The sequence below is a fragment of the Pecten maximus genome, chromosome 5, assembly GCF_902652985.1.
Source record: "Pecten maximus chromosome 5, xPecMax1.1, whole genome shotgun sequence".
Lineage (NCBI taxonomy): Eukaryota > Metazoa > Mollusca > Bivalvia > Pectinida > Pectinidae > Pecten > Pecten maximus.
This window is the reverse complement of record NC_047019.1, coordinates 17,285,993-17,301,017: the sequence shown is the minus strand read 5'-3', so window position 1 is coordinate 17,301,017 and position 15,025 is coordinate 17,285,993.

Genomic DNA, 15,025 nt, shown 5'->3' with positions numbered 1-15,025 from the left:
TATGTCGTCCACATACACTTGCGTTGGTTTGAATGATATCGAAGTTAAGTTAAGTATGATTATACAATATAGAGTTTCAATTCAATAATTCAATGATTATTTTGTGCCACACACTCATGGAAAGTCATTAGGGAAATTACAATTACTCATCCAATACCTTATATTTACAAAGATAAATCAGAATTCATTCAGCTATGATGATTCCTTCATCACAAGAAAACATTGCGAGATAATAAACGAATTTCAATAAAATGATTTATTAAACATTTATTTTGTTCGCCGTGTTTCTGTTGTTAACTGGAGTTAATTCAAACATATTATCACTTCATCAAATTCTATAAATAATAAGAATTCAGTGGTCAGTAATCAAGTTTAAAGGCCTCAACTGATATTTTCAAAGTAAGAAAAGTTTGCGTACAAGGTATTTCATTAACCGAAAGACAAATTATTTTTTGATGAGGGTTTAAATTATATCTAGGTAAGCCCCAGGTACTATTACTGAACTTATTTTATCCTCCATATAAGATCATTGCATGTGATTATCTATATTTTGAGGGTCAAGGAGGTCATACGGTATTGATAATGGTTATGGTACATGTGTACTCTACTGGCGTTTGTTATCTGATTACACCTGGCTATACACACCTAGGGAATGTCATGACATGTTTTAAAAGAGAACCAGGTTAAATATTGCACATTTTGTTGTTGCTGAGACCTTAGCATACAATGGACGGATATGACATGCCAGACCTAATATCAATAGGATAGATACTGACTTTAAAAGAATCCAAATGCCTTAAAGAGGCTACATCACCGAAAATGTATTTCCTGATTGTTACAAAAACACATACCATGGCACGCAAATTATGGAAAATATACGGAATTTACACCAACAAATGAAAAAGAAATCATATCAACGAAGTAAAAATGATCACGTATAAGATAAAAGGTAATATAATAGATTGAATTAGTTCGAGAAGCTCAACATTTGGAATGCAGTGATAGTGTGAAGTATTTATATTGTGAAAAAAATTTACCAACCTATTGTTGTTTTCAAACAATCACAATTACTCTTTCTCGGCTGCCTCAAACAGATATATATTTATGAGTGAAAAACATAGTACGTCGTTTAAATAATCAATATATAATTTCATAGAGATGAACATTCAAGAGTATAACAGGTTTTTTTTTTTTTTGGGGGGGGGGGGGGGGGGGGGATACTATGTAATTATTCAATATCAAGGAGCTAAACACCGCCATGAAAAACGTTCTGTAGCGATCTCTTTTATACATTTTGTGTAAATACATATGTGGAAATATTATATTTATTTTCACTCTGTATCTAATCACCACGAATATAGCATTTATACAGTAGCATCACTTCCTAAGTCAAAAAACATAGTTCAATAACATCGTGTCTAAAGTAAACAATATTGTATAGGGTAAAGAAGATGGTTATCTTAGCTTATCATAATCTAAGCAAATAAAATGTTATCTTAATTTGATTACATGGTTGACATAGCGTTGCCTAAATACATTTAACATATGGCGTGTACTGAGCCACGCGCAAACCTAGCATAGACGAAATCACTTTGAACAATATCGTAGACTAAAAACTAATGTTAGAAATTACTTCCATATCTGTGAATGTATTAGGTGGCTAAAAGAGTGGGATGGAGTAATATACAAACATAGTTGAAATATGTTGAATGTCTTTATTGTCAAATATATATATATATATAAAACAAGCTATATCAGCAGGGAAAAGTAAACAAATATTTCTTACAGAAATTGAATTTAAGTAGTCAATTATATATAGTTCATAATCTTACTTATCATCAAGGTGAAGTGATAATATAAACTGGTAATGGCGTCACATTTGTAATATTAATATATTGAAGACCACATGAAAATGGAAATTATAACATTTTACTTTGCCCTGCACTCACCATTTCTTGTTAAGTAATATGTATAACCATGGATAATGGATAATATAATATTAAATCAATTATTATTTGTAATTCTGATTTTGTATTATAAAAGTTCATGTTGAATTCGCATAATGAAGATGTTGGATTTCAATTCAGCAACCTTTGTGTTGATAATTAAATTATATACAGTTTATTCAAGTGTCTTCAATATTTCAATTTATGTCTTAACAATTATGTTACTTCATTAACATATTGAACTATTAAATTAATATTCAATTCAGATGACAATTGGTCCGCGAATCACGAATGATTCAAACCTTGATTTTAAATACTTCTTGGTCAATTAAACCCCTTATATTTTACATATGGTTCGGTTGTGCAGGGAAGAACATATCTTTGGGTTCATTCTCTGAAAATAATGCAAATTTAAACCCCATTTTTTTCTCCGTTTCGGTAATTCTTAGTCCGTTTCAGCAAATATCTCAACCCCACCAAACACCTTTGAAAGCTCCAGGTATTCGCCCTCATAACTCCACCCCCCATTTTTCGCTATTTCATAGCATTGACACAGAAAACAGACAAATAACACATAAAGCAATATTCCGGAGGCATCGACGAAGCCATATATATCACATACGAAATTTAAACAGTATGCGAGACCGTCACAGGCTCATCTCCATTCGCATCATTAATGTACCTTAGCTTGAGCGAATTGCGAACTTTTCGTTGAAATATACATTGTACAATGTATTCACGCTTCGCGCTCCCTCTGAGTGCGTCGCCGCGCCTCCTAATGCAAGGGGACGCAAGTCCTGCGCCCTCCAAGTCCATCAGCCTTCTCCTTCACGGTGATGAAAGTGACTTGAAGTCCCTTCTTTAAGAAAAAGATTCTAAAAGCACTAGGAAAGCAGTGTTGGTGTGGCAGTGTTGATGCATTATTTTGAGGCAAGGGGACAAAACAATCGAGGAGAGTATCAAAATTGTGGCGGGGATAATAGGGTAAAGAAGGTGGTTGTCAGAGGAGTATGATACGTTTAACAAAATAAAATATCAAAATATGTTCTAACAAAGGTGTAAAATAGTCCCAGCTTAGACAAAATGAAATATCAAAGTCTATTCTGACAGAGGAGTAAGATACGTCCTAGCTTAGAAAAATAAATAACATGTTTTGTCTTATACAGATTAAGTATACTTCATAATCCGTGTGTATACATTGCAACATAGAGCAATATGTTGTGCACATATATATTTTTATAGGTAAAGTTATCTTTAGTTTATCATAATGTAAGCAAATAAAATGCTATCTTCATTTGATCACATGGTTGTCATAGCGTTGCCTAAAGTACATTTAACATCGCGTAGCTGAACCAAGCGTTAACATAGCATAGACGAAATCACTTTGAAAAATAGCGAAGACGAAAACATTATAGTGTAAACATAGCGTAGACTAAAATTTCACATTGTAAACATAGCGTAGACTTAAACAACCTAGTGTAAACATAGCGTAGACGAAAAAATCATAGTGTAAACATAGCGTAGACGAAAACATTATAGTGTAAACATAGCGTAGACTAAAATTTCACATTGTAAACATAGCGTATACTTAAAATACCTAGTGTAAACAAAGCGCAGACTAACACATCACAATGTTAACGCAGCGTAGAATAAAACATCCTAATGTAGACAAAACGTAGACTAAAACATCGTAATGTAGACAAAGCGTAGACTAAACATCATGGTTTAAACACCTCGTAGACTTAAACATCATAGTGTTAACATAATGCATACCAAAACATATAAACCATCATAGTGTAAATATATCGTGGACTAAAACATTATAGTGTAAACATAGTGTAGATTAAAACATTATAGTGTAAACATAGTGTAGATTAAAACATTATAGTGTAAACACAGCGAATATTATCAAACCTCTACTTTATCTACTCTTTATCAAAGTTCACTGTTTAAATAGACATATTTCCTCCTTTTTGTTTAACCTCGCTTTTCTGTGAGGTAGTCCTGTGCGTTAGTCTTGAGAACTAGCGCAGCCTTGAGGTAACACAAACTTGCATCATCGGGTATTTCCGCCGAGCCAATCAGACGCGAGGTGGTCGGAGCTTGTTTCCAAAGATGATGTTAGTTACTAGCGTAGCCAAGTGGGCGGAGCTTGCTTCTGAACACGCCGCCTACTTGCAGATTAATTTCTTTTGTCAATGTTATAGCTTAGAACAATGTTGAATCGATAAATGAATTTGCTTACTGATTTACATATTACATACAGTAACGCTGTTATCATCGGTCACCGTATACACAGGTGGTACTCAACATAGAGGTGGTGGTATAAATAAACAGACTCGTGAAGTCAACTTGATCTGTCTGGCAGATCCATCATATAGATAAGATATCTTGTCAGGGGAAGACGGGCGAGGAATTACTAGATATTTTTGCACAATACGGACAAAAAGATGAATTTTGATGAAATCATTGAGCAAATCGGCAGTTTCGGAAAATACCAAATAATCCAAGTCATTTTGCTGTGCCTTCCTCATATTCATGCCGGTATATTCATGATTGTATCTGTAATATTGCTCGGAGTACCAAAATACAGGTATGTAATATGCCTGAATGTGTTTTTTTTTCTCTTTAATTTGTATCCATATATACGTATGTAGCACCTTAAATGACAAAACTCCGAAAATGTTGTTGATGATATCAAACTGAAGCAGCTGTTTTACTTTGCCAGTTTTGATTCGTTTCGTAACGCCATTTTAAATATATGATGACATCACATTCGAATTCTGAGTTGCGCTTTCAATGAAACTATACCTAAAACTAATGACGTATCCAAAATTACACGGGCAGATAACCGGATAACAGGTAAATGTGAAAAATAGGGTTTTATCTGTGATACAATATCCACGTTCTACCATATATTTTATGCATTTATGTTCCTGGATGTAGGGTAATATGAAAGTTTGTTAACCGAAGGTATCATATTTCCCGAGGGCTTGCCCGAGCTGAGGGTAAACAAACCTTCATATTAACATACATCAAGGCAATATAAATGGTTTATTATACCGATAAAACATCAGTAATGAATGAGGATACTTAAAAATAAACAGAAGATATGAAATATCATTTCTATCACAAACCCTTGTATGGCGTGTCAAACGTTGCAATATTCAATAATTCCATATTTGTATTCAATATTATATATTTATATTCAATAGTTTATGTTTATATTCAATATTTCATATTGATGTTCAAAAATTTGTAAATATATATTCGATAATTTGTAAATTTATCAAAGACACAATACAAACACTAAATTGAAATTCAAATGACATTTTATTTTTTGAAAAGGTTTGGCGATTATATGGCCACGGCGGCTTCAAAAGATGTGGTTACCGACTCTAAACTAGAGTCATTGGGCAAACCAGAACTGAGATAAATTGAAAATAACTTGTGCACATTTTTTCTTAAAAACTGCAATATGGATAAAAATTAGGTGAACACTGGGAACAGCTGAACACCTCAATTTTTCACTTTAACCAATTACTTGACTAGAATTTAATTGGTCCAATATGAATTAATTTGAAAATTCAAGGGTACACTGGGAACAGCTGTACTCTTAAAAATCAATTATGCTATAAAATTGCAAAATACAATTTGTAACTTCAGAAGCTAGGTAAGTTCAAAATAAATTTTTCATTAATTGATAACTTGTCAATATAGTAAATATTGCACCAAAGCGGTACTGGTGTTGCCTCAAAAGACCGCCAACCACACCTGGAAACTTAGAAGACCGTGACGAAGTTTTTGACTCACTCTTTGCCCTACATGTAGAGGTTAACCAAGGAGCCAACTCGAAATCCTCACTCCAACTGCAAGAACTGAAATATACAAAAAGATACAGCAAAAACAAAGTCCAAACGCATTTGCATTTGTTAAGGAGAGGGTGGGGGGTAAAATGCAAATATTTTTTTAACAAAAACCGTAATTAAAATTGTTTTGAGCAGATGTAAACCTGCTTACCCTAGATCCCACGATAGGATGATAACAATTCAGGGGAAGTAACTCTGACAACATGTGCTCTTATGTAGGGGAGAGAACTCTGTCAGTCTAAGTTCAAATATTTTTAGATAGTTGTATAGTTATATCATAAACTGTGCTTAGATAAATCAATTTAATTTTTAGCATTAAATTTAAATATGTTAAATAATTTGTACATAGTTATGTTCAATAATTTGTAATTTATATTTCATCATTGGTAAATATATGTTCAAATAATTTGCATTATGGGATAGCATGGGTGTGAATAAGTGTATCCCGAGCCGAGCCCGAGCACAGGTCCCGAGGCCGAGATTTGGTTATTCACGGTAGGACATCACGTGACATCAGTTGATGAATCCACGATAGTCCAAGATGGAGTCACCGGTCGACTCGATGAAAAAAAGCAGAGAAAACGCAGGAAAAATGTAACATCTCAAATCTAGACATAGCCCATGTCTTCTGGACACTACTTCTGTATCTTCTTTTGTTTAAATTACTTTACAATTTCCCGTAGTTTTCTCAAACACTTCTACAAACCGTCGGCTATTGCCGATATTTCCATGCGATTTGTTGTGGTATTTCCCACGGTAAAAAATGTTTTAGCGCCAAGACCCATTCTACCGCAACTACTGCCTGAACAAGTTGGTATATATTCATATTTGATCAATAGGCACCAAATACTAAAACATAAATGGTGAAAATAGACTAAAAATACGATTTATACTAATTTTTCTCAAATGATGAATTCCCACGTATACTTTGTGGTTATACGAAATTGATTAGTAACCACGAACTTGGAACATTCATTACGGAATAAGGCACTTATCATGTCTTAGAAACCGCTTTGGTTTCCTCAAGGTGTCTAGTATATTGATTTAACTTTTAATTTAACTCCAATGCCGAAGGAATGACGAAAGTACAAACAAGATTGTCAAGGAATTCTGCCAGGCAAAAGGGTTTTAGGGAAACAAACAAGAAACTCGACTTTTATTCTTTCGATTCCCCATCAGAGCTTTTTTCAAAATCCCTCACTCCACCTCACAGCCCCGCGCCAAAACGATACATACTTTCCAAAGCATACACCAATAAAACTGTCACAGAGGCAAACAGAAAAAACACACATACTGACCATCGCCTAATGTCAAACGCTTTTTAAAAGCATACCACTCCAAAAGTGAAAAGAAGTCCTACTCCCGTGCGTGTCTTATTTACATCACAAGATGAAAACAATGAAGAATTTGGAGACATTAAACTTTTACATGATGACATCAACAACGGTAAATCCACAGAAGACGCACCAGAAGATGGGAAAATGCAGGGTCATTCAAAAGGAGGAATAAATTGCGTTGATTACACATGTCGTTAACGAGTTTTTCTTAGTATACTAGCTGTACATACAATAATTAAGAAATGCTACGTATACAACATATGAATACTCGTCTACATACATATGTGTTGTGATATGAATAGACCTGTGCGTATGTCCAGTCCACTTTTAATAGAGCTTTAGCACAATCATTCTTATATTTCTCATAGAGCCCATATGCCTATCTAGAATAGAATCAAATGTTTAATAAACTATTTCCAAAAGATATAACCACACTTTTTCCAGTGATTTTTAACAGTAATATTTAAAATAAAACATATTAATTAATGTGTCTTTAAATGTGACACCCTTCACCTGCTTTAAGCTGGTTGGTCACTAAACATGGTCATTATAATGCTTGAAGAAGAATCCCTTATAAAGTAAGCGCTCAAATGATCAACAAGAATTGTTTTTTTTACCTTGCCTGAGAAATAAGTAAAAAAAGTCAGTTATATATGAAATATTATGAAATACCCAAAACGTATCAAAAGTATATATATTACCTAAAGGCGTTGAAGGTTAGCCCTACGAAAATACATCTTGTCGCAACAACTGTAAGGTGCCGTATCTCTGTGGGCAGTTTCATAGCTGTACAGTCCAAGATACAACAAGATACAAGAATTTTTATTTAACGTCGCATATTTAAAACAGTAAACATTAGCGCTGTAGTGCTATTCTTGCGACAAACATAAGATAAGATACCAAGTATAAACATAGTACTAAGAAATGCAATATTATCTAGTTAAGATTTACATGTAGCATACCGGAATCACAGAAGAAACGATACTGAATTACAAACAGCTAAATTAATAATATAGCAATACACATATCACAGATTTGCTTTTGAAACCCTTCCCACATATCGCACACATCCGTAAATCTGAAATCAAAGGTAATCAGCAACTATTTAATCAGCCAAACGCTAAAACATTGAAACAGAAACGTCACTTTGAAGTACAATGTATATTTATTGGAAAATAGGCATTTCCCCGTTCATTTTCACGTCATGTAGACTAGATAAAATTCCATTACTCTAAACGCATATGTACTCAATGATTCTTTCGTGGTCACTCATCACTTTCGTGTTTCGCAAAAGTACGCGTGGGAACTGATCATGTGGAAAAAATCAACATAAATCGGTTTTCTATTCTACTTTTCTTATATTTTTTAATTCATCAAGTGATAAATGATTGAAATAAATACATACCTATCCGTTAAAGCAGCACGATGGCAGGAATATAGGTCTTAACACTAAGTCAAGTTTTTGTCGTGGGAAATACCACAACAAATCACATGGAAATATCGACAATAACCGTCGGTTTGTAGAAGTGTTTGGGAAAACTACGGGGAGTTTTATAATAATTTATGTATCAGAAGAAGCAGAAATAATGACCGGAAGACATGGGCTATGTCTAGTTTTGAGAGATTATTTTCTTTTCTTGTTTTACCTGCATCGTCTGTGCTTTTCCGCCTTGAAGCGGTCGGCGACTCCATCTTGAAACATCGTGGATTCACCATTTATGTCACGTGATGTCCTACCATGTTATTACCGTTTTCTCCTCAACGGCTTAATTAATTAAAGTCATTTTTCTATAACAATTTGTTATAGTGTGTTGACATTATTCTATCCAGGGTCAGCTGCACTCAGTCCTTTAGGTCTGATCCCTTGACTAGGAAGGAGAAGATAAAAGTTATCAGTCATCAGGGGCCGGGGTGATTTTGTGTGAAGCGTGTCAAGCGGGACTATTTACGTGTTTTGGTTAATTATCCCAGAGATATGCTTTAATTTTGTGATATTTTTTTACATCCAGCAAGTAAATGTAGCTGGTTTCAAAAATAACAAATTTCATTATAAATTGCAATTGATTTCTCGTCAAATCGTGATTTTTTTGCAACCAAGGCGTCAATCCTCTCGGTTGCGAGTTCGAAACCTACGTTGGGCAGTTGCCAGGTACTGACCGAGGACCTGCACAACCTGGATGTCCTTAAATGTCATTGGCTGTTAATAGGACGTTAATCAAAACAAACCAAACCAAAAGTATATATACCTCGTTACCATATACTGTAATGATACTACCAATGGTCATCACTTGTATGATGGTTTTGTGCTGCTGCTGCTGTAGTTGGTTGCATTCTTTAAGACTAAGCCCACTTACGTTTTTTTTTCTTCAAATTGAACCGTAGCACGTACCCTGCATACCGTTTATCTTAGAAAATGTTTTCTTTGAAATGTCCTGAACATAACACATAGTATTTCCGCAAGGTTTTCTATCCATATATCTTTATTCTTTAAAACTTACTGTGCTCTAACCGTTACCTATCCAATAACGTTTTGTTATATCATCTAAAACTTTCAGCGTGAATTTTAATTTAAATCCGTTTATATCATACTAGTGTTTGTTGTTATTATTATCAATCAGTATTATTGTTATTACCCAACAAAACATTTAAAACCAAAACTATAATCAAGCAATTACATGAATGTATCATTCACTGGTAATACACAGATTTCGTAAACGGTCATATACCCTAACCGCTCGGTCTCGGTCCCCAGGCTGTCTGTCCTTAGTACGGGCTCGGATGAACAATGCGTGAACAATGAACAGTGCTGTGATCGTCTCTGCGGCTACAAAAAAGTTACGATTTGAGAAGAAATCACCTGAAGATTTTGTTGAGATTTATATTTTTGAAACCTGTTAAGTTTACTTGTTGTATGTATAAAAATATCACGAAATTATAGCATATCTCTGGAACGTAAATAGTCCCGCTTGAGTGCGGGATACACAAAATCACCCCCTGATAAATCGTCGACTTACAGCAACTCGAATTGTTGTAGCAAAATGATAAGCAATTCACCCCATGCTATCCCATAATGCAAATTATTGAAAAAATATTTACAAATTATTGAATATATATTTACAAATTATTGAATATATGTGTACATATAATTGAACATAAATATCAAATATTGAATATTAATATTAATTATTGAACATAAATATGAAATATTGAATACAAATATGGAATTATTGAATATTGCAACGTTTGACACGCCATACCCCTTTGATTCCGGTCGCTTAATTTATACGATTCCAAGTCAAGGTGTTTCTTTTTGAAACTCTTGGAAACAGTTGGCGTGTAGATTTGTTAATAATTTCGTTTTCTGAGAAATCTTGTTTTGAAGAATTGTTGTTGTTTTCTGCTTCCTTGACTGCACGAAAACCTTTGCGTTTCTATTCGTCCGCCATTTGTAATCAACTGGAAGGGAGACAATAGATTGTTTGAGTCGCCATTTGGGCACGCGGTCCAGGGAGATATGATATTTATCTCCATGGCTCACGCGCCTCAGGGAGATATGATGTTTTATCCCCTTTCCACGTGATGCCTTTCGGCTAATCACAGGAACTGTTATAAACATGAGGTATAATAATGAAGTTTACATCATGTTGAGTTATCATGTACAATATATACATAATTTTTATTCAAGGGATATTAAGGACTTGAATATGCGTTGATCTAAAATACCAATTAGACTGAAGTACTAATATATCATTTTTTTTAGAATTGTATATAATATGTCACTTATACACATCTTTGCTGACTTCAGATGTAATATACCTGGCTACACCGGTGATACATACTTGATACAGAGCCCTGAACACCAGACACTCGTGGACAACTATATACCGAGATCATCTGACAGTACAAAAGACTATGATCAGTGTCATATCTATAATGATAACAGTACATACAGTCACAACAGTACTTTCCCTGGCAATAGGTCGACAGTGGAATGTGACAGTTGGGTATATAGTCAGTCGACGTTCACCGAAACATTTGTATCAGAGGTAGGAATAATTGACCTCATTAACGTGCAAGAACCTTATCAGAATTAAGTATTACACCCAAACCAAAATCAGACATTCAGGACAGGAATACATATGCGTGCCAACAGAACTACTCAAAATGAATTGTGTTGTATTATTTAATTTCTAATTTTTGATAAAGTACACATGTACAAAGTAGTTATTTAGTAACTTGAGCTTGAGGTATATAACTAAATCAAAGATATTTACTTTTGTTTATCTTCTCCAGCACGACCTTGTTTGCAGTAATGGAGATTTGTTATCGATGACAAAGATGATGTTCTTTGTTGGAGTTCTGGTCGGATCATTCACTTTCGGATTGCTCGCGGATAGGTAAGATTATGATAAGATATGATTTGGTGACTGTTTTCGGATTCCACATTATTTGTGCAGGTCTTGCACATGGGTTTTTTGCAGATAATCTCCTGGGATATTTGGAGGTAAATGTAAGTTAAAAATTAAAACTAATCCAATTGATTCATAATCACGATTTTCAATTGAGTCGTCTCCCTCTGTTCACCGTGGAATACGGAAACAATTATCATAGAACTGAACTGACACTAACATCATAATCTGGGTCCCAAGGTCAAAAGAGATTTATATTTGGGTATGGAGGACTATCACCATGATTAATAAAAAGTATCCACCACTTCAGGGTGAAACATAGAAACCTCCAACCAGTGGGGTGATTTTCGTGGTTGTCTATTCGAGGTCCGGCCGAAGGGTTAGACAATTAAGAATATCATCCCGACGGCTGAATATTTCTATGTCACGTCCTCAAGGTAGGGGATGACTTTTCTGCAGTCATGCTTAATTTTACGCGGGTTCCATTTATAGAATAATGTAATATTGCGATGTTGACGTGATGTATTCTATATTGTTGGAATGACGTTATTTTATTGTTAATGGCGCCTGCTATCTGTCCTATCCTAGGGATTAACCGCGAAATCACATCCTAAGAGGGCCGGGGAACCAATATTAACAAATGGTAAAACAGGGAGATCAATCTGTAAACGATGGGAAAATGATTATCAACCTATTTAATGATCAACGGAAAGGTTCATGCGTCTAAAGAACGAAAATGTTTCTGCTCTTGTTAGGGTTGCCTCTCTTCAGTATAACTTGAATTTCTTTATCATTTCATATCTTTATCTTTGCCTGTAGATATGGGAGGAAGTTTTCAATGTGCTGGGCTATGGTGCTTCAGTTGACGTCCTCCGTTGGTCTAGCATGGGCCCCTAACTTGCCAGTCTACATAGCTCTCCGGTTCATAATCGGGGCTACCACTGCCGGGGTTATGCTAACTACGTTTGTGCTAAGTGAGTTCACACTAGATTTTGTTCATTAGGTTTCGTAGGGCCACAGCTATCTTGCGGGAAAGCACTGAAAGAACTCTAACAGGTGAATTTGCACACATACATTTAATCTAACTTATCTGTATGTAATCAAGTTTTGCCTACTTTTTTAATATGAGCACATCTATCTTTATTCCAAGCTGGTGCCACTGGATAGATGTGTGCGACGTGTGAATGTAATTGTAATTAAGATATACGGATGAGTAATCTCCCTTTAAATGATATTATACTGTTATAACTGTATTATATCAATTTCAATTTAAACTGTTTAGTATCTGTATTTACAAAATGTCCATCTATTGCTTTAGCCGTCGGAGAAAGTTTATGTACTCATTTTCTGTTATTCAATCCCAAACACATTAATCATCTTTGCCGATAAAATTTGTTGAGATGAAATGAATATAGATTAAAATACTTGAAAATTAAAGATCATGAAACTATTCAAGTTATTGTGAGTAATACATTTCTTGTTGTAGAAAATAAATTTCTTATTGTAGATAAGAAATTTCTTATTGTAGATAATAAATTTCTTATTGTAAATAATATATTTCTTGTTGTAAATAATATATTTCTTGTTGTGAATACTATTCTGTTTCCTAATTAATGTATTACTTATCGTAAGTAATATATATTTCTTGATTTAAGTAATGTATTTCATGGTGAAAGTAAAATATGTATTGTTTTTAGTAATATATTTTTTATGTAAGTTATATATTTCATGCATGGATGGCAGCTTTTTGTCGATATTTCAATCTCGCTTTCCATTTAATTTACGAAAGTAATAAAATGAAACTGCTATTCATCTAGAATAAGAAAAAAAAATCAATCTATCGTCAAATGCATTTCATGTAGGATTAAAAAAATTACAGAAAATACAGTTTCCATCATATTTCTTCTGCATTAATCCCTTATGGATTAACAATTTTAGTTAATCTCATTGACATTTAAGTCTTGTTTTCCAACAGCTTTGGAGATAGTTGGGCCTAGTAAAAGAGTTCAGGCGACCATGATAAACGGATTTTTCTTTGCTAGCGGAGAGGTGATCCTGGCCGGTCTAAGCTATTTATTACGTAATTGGCAGTATATTGAACTGATTGTTGGGGGTTCAACAGTATTCTTTCTATCCTATTTCTGGTAAGTCTTAGTTAGTACCTGATCTATATCAAAAGTGGCACGAAGACATATCCTAAAGGACACTACTCATGTAGTTGAGAAATGTGTTTAGTCTTTTCTATACAGCTATAACTATAAATAGTTAATATGGTCTCTGTGTTGATATTTAAGATCAGTGCCATCATCTGTTATCCTAATACCAGTCTGTTTCCAGTTAAAACAAAATGAGACTAGTAACAGTTCAACTACAATATCCCTCATATATATTCTAAAACATTTTATTGCCAAATAGATCATTCGATTTCATGGAAATCTGATATTTTTTTCCATTCCTTTCCATATGGCGTTTGACATCCACGGCCCTTATTTCCATAACATTTAAGTGATAAGAAACGTGAATACAACGATAGTCACGTCTATTTAACATTTTGTGTATCAGTAATCTTGTTTAATAGAGCCGTTGCTATACTAATAATTGATAAAACATCTGATAATCACTTGTTTTCCTAGGATAATTCAAGAATCTCCCCGATGGCTTCTTAACCATGGTCAGACTAAGAAAGCAGAGAAAGTGATCAAACGAATAGCAGAGGTCAACAAAAAGAGCCAATATTTAGGACCAATCCTGAATTACAAAAAGGACAAAAAACACAAGGAAGATATAAGACATCTTTTTACCTCCAGGGTATTGTTTGGAAGAACACTTATATTGTACCTAAACTGGTATCTATATATCTTATTGGCCTCCTTAACGGTATAAAACATAATAATTTCGAAAAATCTGAATATGATATCAATGCTTTTAATGTTTAACGCAAATGTTCTTTTTGAAATAAATTTTGAATTATAATGCTTAGGACCAATCCTGAATTACAAAAAGGACGTAAAACACAAGGAAGATATAAGACATCTTTTTACCTCCAGGGTATTGTTTGGAAGAACACTTATATTGTACCTAAACTGGTATCTATATATCTTATTGGCCTCCTTAACGGTATAAAACATAATAATTTCGAAAAATCTGAATATGTTATCAATGCTTTTAATGTTTAACGCAAATGTTCTTTGTGAAATAAAAATTTATCATAATGTACAGACAAAACATTGCAATCATTACATGATTTATACTTGATCCTGTAACTTTGATGATTAAACATACAGGGATATTATGTATTGATACCCTCATCCGTATACATGGATATATAGTAATTAGATGACAATACTGTTATAAACCGCCTTTACTCAGTTTTTGGTGGTAGATGTAGATGTATACATTCGAGCGATGTAATTATTGTTTCGATATATAAACTAATAACTATTCTCCGTATCATTGTTACAGGT